This window comes from Aquila chrysaetos, chromosome 4 (genome assembly GCF_900496995.4).
Source record: "Aquila chrysaetos chrysaetos chromosome 4, bAquChr1.4, whole genome shotgun sequence".
NCBI lineage: Eukaryota > Metazoa > Chordata > Aves > Accipitriformes > Accipitridae > Aquila > Aquila chrysaetos.
This window is the reverse complement of record NC_044007.1, coordinates 29740300-29754294: the sequence shown is the minus strand read 5'-3', so window position 1 is coordinate 29754294 and position 13995 is coordinate 29740300. Positions and strand designations below refer to the sequence as shown.

General features: G+C 37.5%; 1 long non-coding RNA gene across 1 annotated transcript in view; it reads right to left on the bottom strand.

Annotated features, from left to right (window-relative positions):
* Positions 1-2752: 2752 nt before the first annotated feature.
* Positions 2753-13995, bottom strand: part of LOC115340684 — a 57792-nt gene continuing 46549 nt past the window's right edge. The window contains exons 6-7 of the long non-coding RNA XR_003923128.2: positions 7134-7170; positions 2753-5203 (exon numbers count right to left, since the gene is read on the bottom strand). This is a non-coding gene — a long non-coding RNA (uncharacterized LOC115340684). The remainder of the gene's footprint in view (positions 5204-7133; positions 7171-13995) is intronic.

Here is a 13995-nt window from a genome sequence, read left to right as displayed (position 1 = left end):
ACCACTAACAGATGACAGAATACATTCAAAAGAATTCATATATTCAAAATTCAGTCAAGAATTTTATCATCGGTCATCACAGTTTCAAAGGTGTTTACTCTACACTATATTAATAATGAAACCCAATGAATATTAAATATATACTCTGCCTATCTATACGCATCACTTTGCAAAGCCAGACACTCAGAGGAGAGCATGAGCTGCAACATCATGCTGTAGACAGGAAAATCCTGCAAATACCTTGGTGAGGAGCTTGTATTCTGCAACGCTTCTGGGCTTCCCTTCTAAAACTTATTTAGAAGCTCCAGTTCTGATTCAAGCAATTGGGTTGTTTCCAAAATGGGATATATACAGCGGAGTGCAAAAACTCTCTCTGAGGACTTTGTAATTCACAAACTTAAACCCCTTTTTAATATACACTGCAGATACACTTATGTTTTGAACTTTTCCCATCTCAAAATGATACTCTGCCTTGCCTATCCCATGCTTGTTTCAGGTGCAGTTTTTAAACACTTGCAAACAGAATTTTTTCCAATATTCAAAATATCTGAAGTACTTTGTTTTTTACAGAGCTGGGATTGCTGGTATGGTGCAGAGCAATGTGTTTAGTAGCTCTTATCTCACTTTTGCTGGAAGAGCAAATAACACTTTTAAGCAATTTCATTTGTGTACCAGTATTTTGAAGTACCAGACAGTAACTGGAAAATAGTTTATCAATTCACTACTTGCACTAGAGATACCATAATTATTTTGTTATGTCTGCTTTCTCTTCACACATTTATAATGAGTTAGTTATTAATATTAGCTATTAATATTCTTGAATGATGATGATGTATTTAAAATCTATATATGCTCATGTCCCTAAAACCATGTATTTTGCTCATAAAAAGAATCCCACTGAACTGTGATAACAAAACTTTTGAATTCACATGCAAGGAAATGATTTTGAAAAGTTACTCAAACTATCTACTATCACTGTATCCTTCATATTAAAGTAATCACAATGAAAACCATATATTCTATAAATGCATGCATCTGTAATAGTTAGGCAGATTAAGTAAAATGGCTTATAATAAAGAAAACTAATAATTAATAATATTTAGCAAAGGTGATTGTGAATTTTTGTTAATTAAATTTTGCAAACTGCTATGTCCACTAATGAGCCCACAAGCTGATTTAGTAGAATTAGTCCTTTGTATTCGGTTGAGTAATATACCCCTCTTTGTATTGCAGGGACAAAAGAGAAGTGTCATCAGGGAGCTGCCTGCCTGCACACACAAACACACTCTATAGAAATTGCCATGTTATTGGAAGCATGGAGGAATGTCACTAGGAAAACACAGGAAACCCAAGCCAGGATTTGAGATAGCTAAATTCAATTACCAGACATTTTCATTCATATTTGAGAGTGGTATTTCAAAAGCCACTGTTTTGTTACTGCTTGTTAAAAGCCCCTATGGCATTCTTTATGATTATTAGTCAAACAGAAATTAAATGGCAACTGACCCGTACAGTGTTCACTGGAGTCACGTGTTTCGGAGACCTAGATACTGCATCTGCATCACTGTGTGATGAACAGCACGTACATTCCCACTTAGGATCTGCTTTGGAGTGCCAGTATAGATGAATGAAGGAAATTTGATGAAACTTCTTAAACTGATGCCACACTAGGAATGAATGTTCTTGTTTTCTGTTTTAAACTATGTATGATTGGTTTGTAAGCTTCTGTTCAATAAAAAACAATTGCTGATGTCTCAGTAATTTTTAATAGAAATAAATTAATACAGAACCCTGAAAGATTCAAAATGCTTCTTAAAAGGAAAGGACATAGGAAATATAACATTGCCATTAATTAGATGTACATTGACTATCTCAAATATTAGAAGAACATAACCATTAACTCTTTAACACGCAAAAGGAACAGCAGCATCCTAACACCAGACAACATGTATCTGCTAACAGCATTATGCAGGAAGAGCATTGTTTCTTGGGCAGAATATTCTGAATTAGTTCATCAAAAAATGCTTCAGTGCCACCCATAGCTTTTAATATAAATTCAAACTGATGGCAAATTTCGATGATATCAACCACTTCCTCTGTTTTCAGCAGCAACCTATACACTGCTAGTACTAATTTCCTACTGTTCTGGTTCAGGCAGCAATCTGCCCTTTTGCAGCAATCTAGAAGACCAGAAAAAGAAGTCTGCTGTTTGAAGATGCCCAGAAATTGAATTGTTAGTTATAATCCTTTCTAATATGTTTAACTGGTTGAGTATGTTTAACTGGTTGAGCATATTAAACGCAGCCAAAGGTTATTGCTATTTCACATGTACTACTTCTGCCTAAATATATGCTGGCACATAATGTATGTCATAAGTATTAATTTCATCCAAGCTTTCCAAATTATCCTTTTTTGTGTAAGACATGAAAAGTAGGTTATAATTTCCTAATTTCTTTACTCTCTCTAATAAATCACATTTGAAAGTGTTCGGTGACAAGCATTTGAGGAGCACTTGGTATCTTTTCTTCTTTTCCTTTAGCAGAAAAATGGTAGCCCATCACACATAGACCAAGCACACACGAAGCGGATCTGGGAAGAAGTAGTCTCCAGGTTAGTTTCTAGCTGTAACACTAGCTCAAAACTTAGCATGTATGTTTTATATAACAAAAGGTATAGAAGTCATGTTTCCTAACTGCTGCCTGCACAGCTCCACTTTCAACTATCTTTTCCCAATACCATTCCTTTGCAGGGCCATGTTTTTCACCAGTGGAGAAACGTTCGCTACTGCTTCTCCACACACAACCTAGCAAACTCTTTTTGAAAGCACCTCCTCTGCTTCCAGAGATGTCCTTTTCTGCAAAGCTGAGTTCTGCACTCAGCACTGCAGAACCAACCACAAGCTAAGCCTTTCCTAAATGTTTCCTTGCCACAACAGAAAAGGAACACATAGGAGCCAAAAGCAGATATATGTTGGTGAAGGGCCTGCCAGCAGCTTGAAAAGCAGTTGAACATCGGTCAGACATAAGGCACTTCCATTAAAAATTTGTGAACACCCTATTTAAAGTGTCTCTGCAAGGAAGCCCAATATTGTCATTGTTCAGCAGGATTTAACATTTTTCTCTGTTAGGCTAGATGAGGGAGATGGAAGTTGGACCTCCCCACAAAAGACAAGCTCCAGTGAAGACTGTCTTCCTTTGTTACCATCAAACTTTCCAAAATGAAGTGAACCTAAAATATAACGGCATTTTTAGGCAGACAAATGAGAGTCTGGCCATTGAATTTTCATTCATAGAGGCTTGTCGAAATAATAACCCTCTGTCTGCAGTCACTTTCTTACGAACAACATAATTTAAGATGATTTCAGGAGCAGAAAATTAAATCATTTACAGTGGATAGATCTTCTAATAACAAGACACTTTTATCTCACAGGCAGCAGTGTTGTCAGTACTTGGGCATAATTAGGACTAGAAATTGGTAATTTTTCTGTAAAGCAGCTGACTGAACAATAGAGACTGTTTAAAATAGACTTCAGTTAAGATCTTTAATATTGACTCAGGTTGTTCGCTTGAAAACTTCCACACAGCTACGTGACATCTTGCTTTGCTAAATATTAACAGAGTCTAAGGTAAGTCTTGTTTTCTAACCAGTCACTTCCCCTTTGGATTTTGGATCCGTAGTTATTCATATTTCCTTAGCTGACTGGTGGTGGAAGCAAATTTGACTTCTGGGATTTTGGAAAATGTAATCACCTAATGGAATCTTTAATGCAAAATTGTGGTGCTTTGTTGCTGGCTGGGGTTAAACCATGACAGAAACACAATCCTATCTTAACCTAAATTGTAGGGGAGGGTAGTGTGGGAAGCTAGCATTTTTAGTAAAACAACTGAGTACCATAAAAAGCCCATAGGAATCTGAACAAAACATAATAAGCAAAACATATTGAGTGATAGGAAGGTCAAAGTTAAGATTAACATTTGAAAGTAAGAAACTTCAAAGCAACACTAAGTCAACATTTCCCTCTAAAATGCATGTCTCCTATCCTCTTTCTTTTAAAGATGAAGGAAACAATATATACATAATCTATCGTACAACTATATACTGTGTTTGGTATGAAATTTTTAAATTTCCGTTACCAGTTGTCATGCTTTATCATCCCACAAGCCTTTTGCTTCATTTATAAAAACTTCATTCTCATCAAGACTCATTAGGCATAAATCACTTTGAAATTTCCTTTAAATCCCTTCCCTCATCATGGTTCCATTAAAGGTATTCCACAGTGTCCCACAAGCTTATCTTGTAAGTGGTTCATAGGCTATTTGGAAATATTCTTACATCAGACACCGGTATATGACTTTTTTTTGCACCATACTGTCACTGCAGGAGGTGCAATGTGGCAAATAGTTACTAAAAAAATTCCCCTGATCTGCACAGATGATCTTTCAGATTCTTTTTTATTGTCATTCATGGAAGTTTCTGGACAGTGCTCCTGAAGTGTTTCCTGATCAGCTCACAGAGAGAGAGATTGGCCTAACAAAATTATATCATCCATATTACTCTTATTTCCTAGTTTTTATGGCTTGCTTTATCTTCTGATGAGTTATAATCAAAAAAGAGGAGTAATCACCTATTTTCCCTTTCCTAGTTCTTTTTCCTTGCCAGATATTTACTGTCTTTTAACTCACTATTTTATATAAATAAAACAAAGAAAGAGGGCTACTTGTTACGTTCTGAAGCAAAGTTTGAAGCATGGTAGCAAGTTTAGGTGAAATAAAAACAAACCACAAAGAATAACTGCATGACTGTTGCATTTCTTCATTGCTTTAGAGCTCCTTTCACTGAAGAAGTTACTCTAGATGATCCACCAACCAAGTCAAAATTTGTCTAAAAACACTCAGAAGGATTCATTGATAAAGAACATCAAAGACTGTGTAATGGATGCACAGGCCTTCATCCAAGCTCCATATCAAAATTCAGCAAAATTCATGAACAACTGGAAGCTCTGGAACAGATCATATGGTAGTGCCTGGAGCAGTACTCAATTGAACTGTTTATGTCCCAGGAACCATGTTATTTTCAAGTTATCAGGGGGAATACATACACTGACCCTTTACTCACTCCAAGAATATGAAATAAGCAGGAGATTAGAGATGTGCAACCAGTTGTCTTCAGATAGTCCCTTTATTGTTCCACCTGGAAATTTTGTCTGAGCAGAAAAAAAAAAAAAAAAAAAAAAAAAAAAGACATAATTTGTTGGGAAAGCCAGACACTCCAGATTGGGGCAGTTTCTCTGATGGTGCTACAAAATTACCAAAAATCTTAGATGAACAGCCATTCATAGACCTGTGTTGACTCTGCATCCCAGGCTCAGATTTCTCTGGACTCACTGAGCACCTGTCACTTGTATATAAGCACTAAGTCCGACACATGTGGAATGTATCAGATTCTGTCAGCAGTTTATGTGCAGTTTGTCTGACATACAGGATGTGCTGGATCCACTCTCCATGTCCTGCATGGTACGTGAACCTACATTTCCAATCAATGTCTTGTGAAAGAGTCCAGTGTGGATGATCAGAGACATATTACAGAAGACGAAATCTGGAGAGGTTGCTGTGCAGGAAAACTCAGGTAAGGCAGCAAAACTCTTGGCTTCATAAAAGGCAAACGTAATATCGTAAAATATTAACAGTACTCCTGAAAAGCACTCTTCAAATACTGATCTCTGATTCTTCTTCAAATTGCACTAAGTGACTTACTAGTCTGGGAGAGGAATTTGGCCATTTGGCCATTTACTGACATTTCTTTTGTGATTCTTATTTATCTACTAACCTGGGATCCAAGGTATGCAAAAAATATTTTGTTGAGGGTTAAACTGATTTCATATAAATTACATGAATTTTAGTATTTTTTTATCTTCCTCGGTGAATAACATTTCAACACTTACAGAAACTAATAATTCTTTTGTATTTTTAACTATATACATCATAGGATATGACAGTCATAGAATGTGATGGTACATGGTCATCATGTACCCATATATCATAGGATTTTGACATTTGTAAATTGTAGTTTCTGTTGCTGCAATAACAAAAAAAGCCAAATATTTTAAGAAATCATGAAACACCAACTTCTTGAAGTTTTAGCTGTAAGTTGTAGTCATGACATCACAGAAACCTTTAGGTTGGAATAGACTTCTGGAGACTATCTGTTCTGAAACCCTGCTTAAAGCAGAGCCAATCCTGACATTAGGTCAAGTTGCTCGAGCTGAGTTTTTAAAATCTCCAAGGATGGTGTTACAGGGGAATTGGGTGGGGTAACCACACAAACAGAGCCATACATCTCATGTAATCCAAAATTTATTAACTTTCCTATTAACAGGATGGATGGAGCAGCTGAGCAATGATTTCTGTTCCAAGATTTCTGTTCTGCCACATGCACTCATATCACACACTCACAAATCAGATCCCAGCTCCTCTGGGCCAGTCAGCATGGACCTGCACCACGAACCAGGGGGAACGGGCATGCACTCTGACCACGTAATGCGTGGGGTCCTGGCTGGCAGCTTGGTCCTAACTCGTAACCGTTCCACTTCAGGCTCTGCCTTTTATGTGTCCAGACATCCTTTCGTGGTGTTTCCCTCTCTTCCCAGTCACTAGGGACTATAGTCTTAATTATTTATTGCTTTCTAAATTAGGTTGCAAGCATAAACTGTCAATGGCCTTGCTAATCACACAGCCCCAGGCCAATCTCTTTGACTTTCTCCTTATCTAAGACCAATTACTGATTTTCCCTAGGGATTCTGTCACCCTCTGGTCTCCTGCCCCCAAAATGTTACAAAAAGTGTGAAACTAGCAGCAGTTGCATAACAAGGTTCATCTGTACTTCTTCGATTTCCGGCTCATACTGGATTAACCTAGTCAGAGCTGGGCAGATGCAGTCAAGGTCTCATTTGCAGTGCTTTTGGTTATACTTGTAAATTGTTTTTGTGTTTTGTTTTTTTTCCTCCTTGTATCCAGTCAGAATTTCTCTTGCTGTAATTTGTAGTCTTTTGTTGAACACCTCTGAGAAGAGTCTGGTTTTGTTTTCTGTATAAATTCCCATTATACAGTTGAGGACAGCAAATAGATTCCCCTTACCATGTTGGCTTTCTCTGCTCACTCATGTTCAGTTTGCCTGAAAAGAAAAGAAAGTAAAAGAAAATAATCTAAGATGCTATGAAAAAGCATTCTGCATTCTCCAGAGATAAAATGGCAATTTGTGTACATAGCAAAATTTGATCTTAGAAAAATATAAGAAAAAGAAAACTTTAACTTAGGGTTTAGCTTTATTTTTACTTCTTTGTTTCTCATCTGATATGTAATTGATTTGTACATTCATGAGAATGTCAAATTCTCAGAAGTCTATGGGAGGCCTTTAAGAAACCTTTTAAGAATGAGGAAGAGTATGGATATTCTCAAACATATGAATTCCACTGAATCCATGTAAAAATCATACAATACATGAGAAGAGGATATATACAGCCTTCATACAAACATTTCCAGTAAAGATTGACTAAGAGGCAATTTCATTTTAGCAGCCACTATAGTGCAAAGAGCTGAAATTTCAGTAGAAATAATTATTATTAACCCAGATACATCTGCCCGAAACAGTCATTTAGAGCCAGAAATGTAGAATACTGCAACCCTCATGTTTTTCAGATGTTTTCAAATTTTACTGTTTAATGGAACTTACTTAGGTTGCTAATGCGTATCTTCAACGATGGTCGTAAAACAGACAATTGATTACAGCTGGGAAGCCTTATGTATACATCATGTGACCTCATTGTTAATGATTTGTTATTAATTTGTTATTAGTTAGAATTAATCATATTTAGTTTTAATATTTTAGCAAAATCATATGTAGGTTGTATTTTATATATTTAACCACCAACCAGTGTCTGCTGTGAAATCCCCTGTATAGCCCTGTATCAAGGCCAGAGAAATTGGCTAAAATCATCTAGTAGGAACATTTAGAACTTAGAGAACAGGATAAAGAAATACCTGACAACAGGGTGGTGTAAGAGTTGTCAGTACGTTACCTGACAACGGCCTGTTTGGAACGCAGCGGCCGATCCCCAAAGATAGAATGTGCAGTACAAGGCTCCTGGAAGGTCCCTGGCTAGAGCCGTTAGAGATAACCGCATAGCTACTGTCAAAAAGGATGGATTGCACCTGTTGCCATAACATCGATGAAGAAATCATAAACTCTAGACGAACTTTGCTTCATTATAATACCAAAACACACCTCCTGGTCAAAAGCTACCCGCCTCCAAGACTTACCATGCCTCGGAGAGACCTTCACTGCGCCTGCGTAAAGGACATTTACATATGCTAATAATTTCCCGGAAGTTTAATGAATATGTATAACTTTTCTTGGAAATCTAATGAATATGTATCAATAAGTCTTAATATAAGGTGTATTGTTTTGGTGACAGGTGTGCGTGGTTCGTGAGAGGACTCGCCCGCGCACCCGGCCGTCAATAAAGAAGTGTCTGCTTATCTACACTAAATTGGTGTTGATAAGTTCTTCATTCCGAGCTTTTCGGTAACAGTTTTGGGGACCCAGATGGGACCTCGCTGAGAGAGACCGGAGGAGTCGGGGACCGATCGGTTCCTGCCGGCACCGAGGATTTCTCGGGGATACCCATCGATCCCCGATCCATAAGGCTCTTTGCGACGTCCCCTGGATTTTGGTAAGACACTTCTTTTAAATATTAAGGATAGTGGGTTAGAGTCCCACCGGTATTGTGTGGGGTTGGAGTCCCCTGAGTGGGTTAGAGTCCCACCGGTATTGTTTGGGGTTGGAGTCCCCTGAGTGGGTTAGAGTCCCACCGGTATTGTTTGGGGTTGGAGTCCCCTGAGTGGGTTGGAGTCCCCTGAGTGGGTTAGAGTCCCACCGGTATCGTCTGCCTGTCAGACGCGGCGAAAGCTGCGCAAGGTTGGACAAAAGGATCCTGAAGGAAGTGGAAGCCTAGGCGTCTGCCCGTAAGACATAAGCGAAAGCTATTGCTGGGTTGGACAATTTGGAAGTGGGAAGGAGTCCCACAGCTTTTGAGGATTCTGGGTTAGAGTCCCAGCTTCAAAAGCATTTTGGAAATTTTGGGTTTGAGTCCCAAATTCTAGAAGAAGAAAAAGGAACAGGAAAAAAAAAAAAAAAAAAAAAAAAAAAAAAAGAGAGAAAAAGGAAAGAAAAAAAAAAAAAGAAAAAAAAAGAGAAAAAAAAGGAAAAAAAAAGGAAAAAAGTGAGATATATTGTGTACTTGGAAGTATCGTGAGTGTTTTAAGTGTGGGATGTGCAACTGAGCATGAAGTGAGTCTTGGCAACGATTGTAGTGTTTCTTATTGAAGTTGGAAGTTATAAAGTGTGAATATATTTGTTGGTTAATAATCTTGCCAGGGGATATTGGTTATGACTCTTGCTTAGGGAAGTCGGCTTTGTCCGTGCCCTAGGCAAGTAGGTGGACTCCATTACCTGGCAACAATTGTTATTTGTATTTATTTAATATCTGGTGTTTGATATATGTATTTGGTATTTGAAACTTTGTATTTGATATTTGGCATTTGGTATTTGGTTTGGTATTTAACATCTGACAATTGATTATTGATTTTTGATATTTGTTATATATTTAATAGATATTTAGTATTGGGTATAAACATAATGGCATTTGCGAAATTATTTAAGAGTAAGAGTATGGGAAAATTGTCCACTGATGGAAAGATACCGAAAACATCTCCGTTGGGATGTTTGTTGGCACATTAAGGTGAATTATATGATGATTTACGTAAAAATCAAATGATTGAATATTGTAATCATTGGTGGCCTCTGTATACATTAGAGGATCAGGAAAGGTAGCCCGTGAATGGGACACTGAATTATAACACCATTCTGCAGTTAATGTTGTTTTGTAGAAGAGAGGGGAAATGGAGTGAAGTACCTTATGTAGATTTATTTTTTTTACTTAAGGCAGAGACGAGATTGGCAGAATGAGTGCAAGCTAGTTAGTAGGGACAATTTGGTAATGGCTATAACTTTTGATAATAAGAAAGAGAAGAAATGTTGTCTGGCATGTGATATTGCCCCCAAAGAGGATGAAAGGCCAGAGTTGAATATATCCCCTCCCAGGAGAGGAAGGAATTGGAGGTGAGAGCATAGGGAACAGATGGAAGAACCAGAAAACAGTGGAATAGAAGATGCAGAGGAAGGACCATCTGAAGTTGTGATTCATACCCCCATTTCTCGAAGGACCCGACAGCAGACACAAACAATAGCTCCCTTGAAGCAGGGAGTTGGTAACAATGGACCAGTGTATGTAAAGGTGCCCTTTTCGGTTGTGGACTTGATGGCTTGGAAGCAGGCAGCTGGAATATATAGAGAAGATCTTGAGAGAGTTGGCAGAGTAGTGGATACTATAATTAAAACGCAGAATCCAGACTGGAGTGATTTACAGGTGATCTTGGATAATTTATTGGATGATACAGAAAAGCAGATGGTACTAAAAACTGGCAAAGCACAGGCAGAAGTGGCAGTATTGAGTGGGACAATAGGTGGAACATTAGAACAGAATTTTCTGTCTGGGGATCCGCAGTGGGATCCAAATAACGTGGAACATAAAGAAAGGCTGAGTCGGTATCAGAAATAGATTTTATATGGAGTTAAACATGCTATCTCTGAATTGGTCTAAATTATATGAGGTGAGACAAGATAAGAATGAATCTCCCTCAGCGTTTCTGGAAAGATTGAAGGAAGCTGCCAGAAAATATACTGATTTAAGAATAGAAACAGAGGCGGCTCAGATACAGTTGGCTTTGATTTTTATGGGGCAGTCGGCACCAGACATAAGAAAGAAACTTCAGAAGCTGGAGGGAGAGGATTCAAGGAGTTTGAATAAAATGTTGGAGACAACATGAAAAGTATATAATAACAGGGAAAAAGAGGAAAGGAAAATCAGAGAAAATAGATTACTGGCCGTAATGACAGGAACAACAGACAGAAGACGAGGTGGCAGTGGACGGAGAGAATTTATGAATTTTAGCAATCAGAATTTTAACACCCCCTTAGGAGTGAATCAGTGTGTTTTGTGTCGGGAGGAAGGACATTGGAGAAAAGATTGTCTTAAAAATGTGCAGTGTTCAAGAGGAAATATTCAAAAGAAGGTAGCCAGAATGATAGTTTTGGATGAATGAAGGGGACCGGAGGGGAACCCATCTGAGCCTCTGGTTATAATTAAGCTGAGAGAAAAAGAAGTCAAATTTTTAATAGATACAGGAACGACATTTTCGGTATTAAATACTTGTAAAGGAAAAATTGGAACAAAAACGGCAAACATAGTAAGAGCAACAGAGAAAGAAGAAAACAGACCATTCCTGCAACCTCTGGATTTGAAATTTGGAAATAAAATAATTACACATGAATTTTTGTATGTACCAGAATGCCCGATACCCTTGTTAGGAAGGGATTTGTTATCTAAATTAAATGCACAAATTGTTTTTGAGGAAGGAGAACTCTTTTTGAAGATACCTAAGTCAAAAACAAGAGAAATCTTAATGATACAAGAAAAAGTGGAGGAGCAAGAAATTCCACCAGAGGTGGATTTTGCAGTGATCCCTACAGTGTGAGAAACAGATATTCCTGGTAAATCAAAATTAACAGCACCTGTAAAAAAAAGAGATCTAAAAAAAAAAAAAAAGATGCAAGAACAGTAAAAATTAAACAATACCCAATTAAACCAGAAGTTAAACAAGAGTTAAAGAAATTGATTGACAAATTTTTGAAGTATAAAATTTTGAAAGAATGTGAATCTGAATATAATACTCCTATTTTACCAATTAGAAAACCCTCGGGAGAATACAAGTTAGTACAAGATTTGAGAGCAGTGAATCAAATAGCCAAAGACATATAGCCTGTGGTTGCAAATCTTTATACATTGCTAACAGTATTAAAGGAGACTCATCAGTGGTTTACAGTGTTTGATTTAAAGGATGCTTTCTTTTACATACCCTTGGAGAAGGAAAGCAGAAAGTTGTTTGCTTTCGAATGAAAAAATCCACAAACTGGGTGAAAGATACAGCTGACATGGACAAGACTACCCCAAGGATTTAAAAATAGCCCGACAATTTTTGGAAATCAGCTGGCAAAAGAGCTTGAAATCTGGAAACAGGACAAACCAAGGCCTGAACATTTACTTCTACAATATGTGGATGACATATTGATTGCTACAGAAGAAAGATCTACCTACATACAGCTGTTTGTTCATGAAAGACAACACCTGGCTCTTGGTGTGTTAACCCAGAAGATGAGGAACTGGAAACGACCAATCAGCTACTTCTCCAAACAACTGGACACAGTGAGTAAAGGGTGACCAAATTGTCTTAGAGCAGTGGCTGCAACAGTGATGATTATACAAGAACCTCGGAAATTGACTTTGGGAAAAACAATAACAGTCTATGTCCCACACATGGTGAAAACTGTTCTAGAACAAAAGGGGGGACACTAGCTATATCCGAGCAGAATGATGAAGTACCAAGTAATATTAACTTAACAAGATGATGTAATTTTAAAAGCAACTAACCTGGCAAATCCAGCTGTGTTTTTAAGTTCCATACAGGAAGGAAGACAATTGGAACATGATTGCCTGGCTGCTATTAAGTATGTTTATTCCAGTCGTGAAGATTTGAAGGATGTACCATTGGAGCGACCGGACTGGGAACTGTATACAAATGGTAGCAGCTTTGTAGAGCAAGAAGTTCGATACGCTAGATATGCGGTAACAACAGACACCACAGTTATAGAAACAGAAGCATTGCCAAGTACCACCTCAGCTCAGAAAGCAGAACTTATTACTTTGATTCGAGCTTTAGAACTAAGTGAAGAGAAGAAAGTAAATATTTGGACAGATTCAAAGTATGCTTTTGGAGTGGTACATGTCCATGCAGCATTGTGGAAAGAAAGAAGATTATTGTCCTCCCAGGGATCAAATATTAAACACCAAGATGAAATTTTACAATTATTACAAACAGTTCAGAAACCAGATCAGGTAACAATCATACACTGTAAAGCACATCAAATTAGAAACACAAAGAAAATCACTGGAAATAATTTAACCGACCAAACGGCAAGAAAGGTAACAGAAAAACGAACATTGCAAATAGCATTAATTCCCTCCAAAACAGTAACTCTCCCTAGAAAAAAACGAAAATACTCAGAGGAAAATGATAAGCTAGGTCAATTATTAAATGCTAAGAAAAACCTAGCCAGATGGTGGGTAACACCTAAAGGACAGGTAGTAGTTCCACCCTTTTTGATGAGAGAAATAATTCAAACAAAGCATCAGGAGTGTCACTGGAAAACAGAAGCCTTAGTAACTTCCTTACAAAAAAACAAGTGGTATCACTCAGAATGTTAAGAATAGCTAAAAAAAAATAACTGCAAAATGTGAAGTATGTTTGAAAAATAATCCAACAATCAGGAAAAAAGTTCAAAGGGGTCGAATAAAATCTAGTACAGAGCCTGGAGATTATTGGCAAGTAGATTTTTCAGAACTACCTAGACAGAATGGGTATCGGTACATCCTGGTCGAAGTTGATACTTTTACAGGATGGCCAGAAGCTTTTCCCTGTCGTTCCACACAAACAAAGAAAGTAGTAAAATGGTTACTACGAGAAATAATTCCAAGGTTTAGAGTTCCTATTGGAATTTCTTCTGACAGAGGTCCACACTTTGTTGAAGAAGTGATCCAAAATGTTAACAAAATTCTAGGTATCACATGAGATTTGCATACCCCATGGAGACCACAATCCAGTGGGAAAATAGAAAGAATGAATCAAACCTTTAAAAAACAAATAAGCAAAATTTGTCAAGAGACTAATTTAAAAAGGCCTCAAACACTTCCATTGGCATTATTATGAATTAGAATACAGCCAAAGAGTGGAACCTCAGTCAGTCCTTATGAATTATTATATG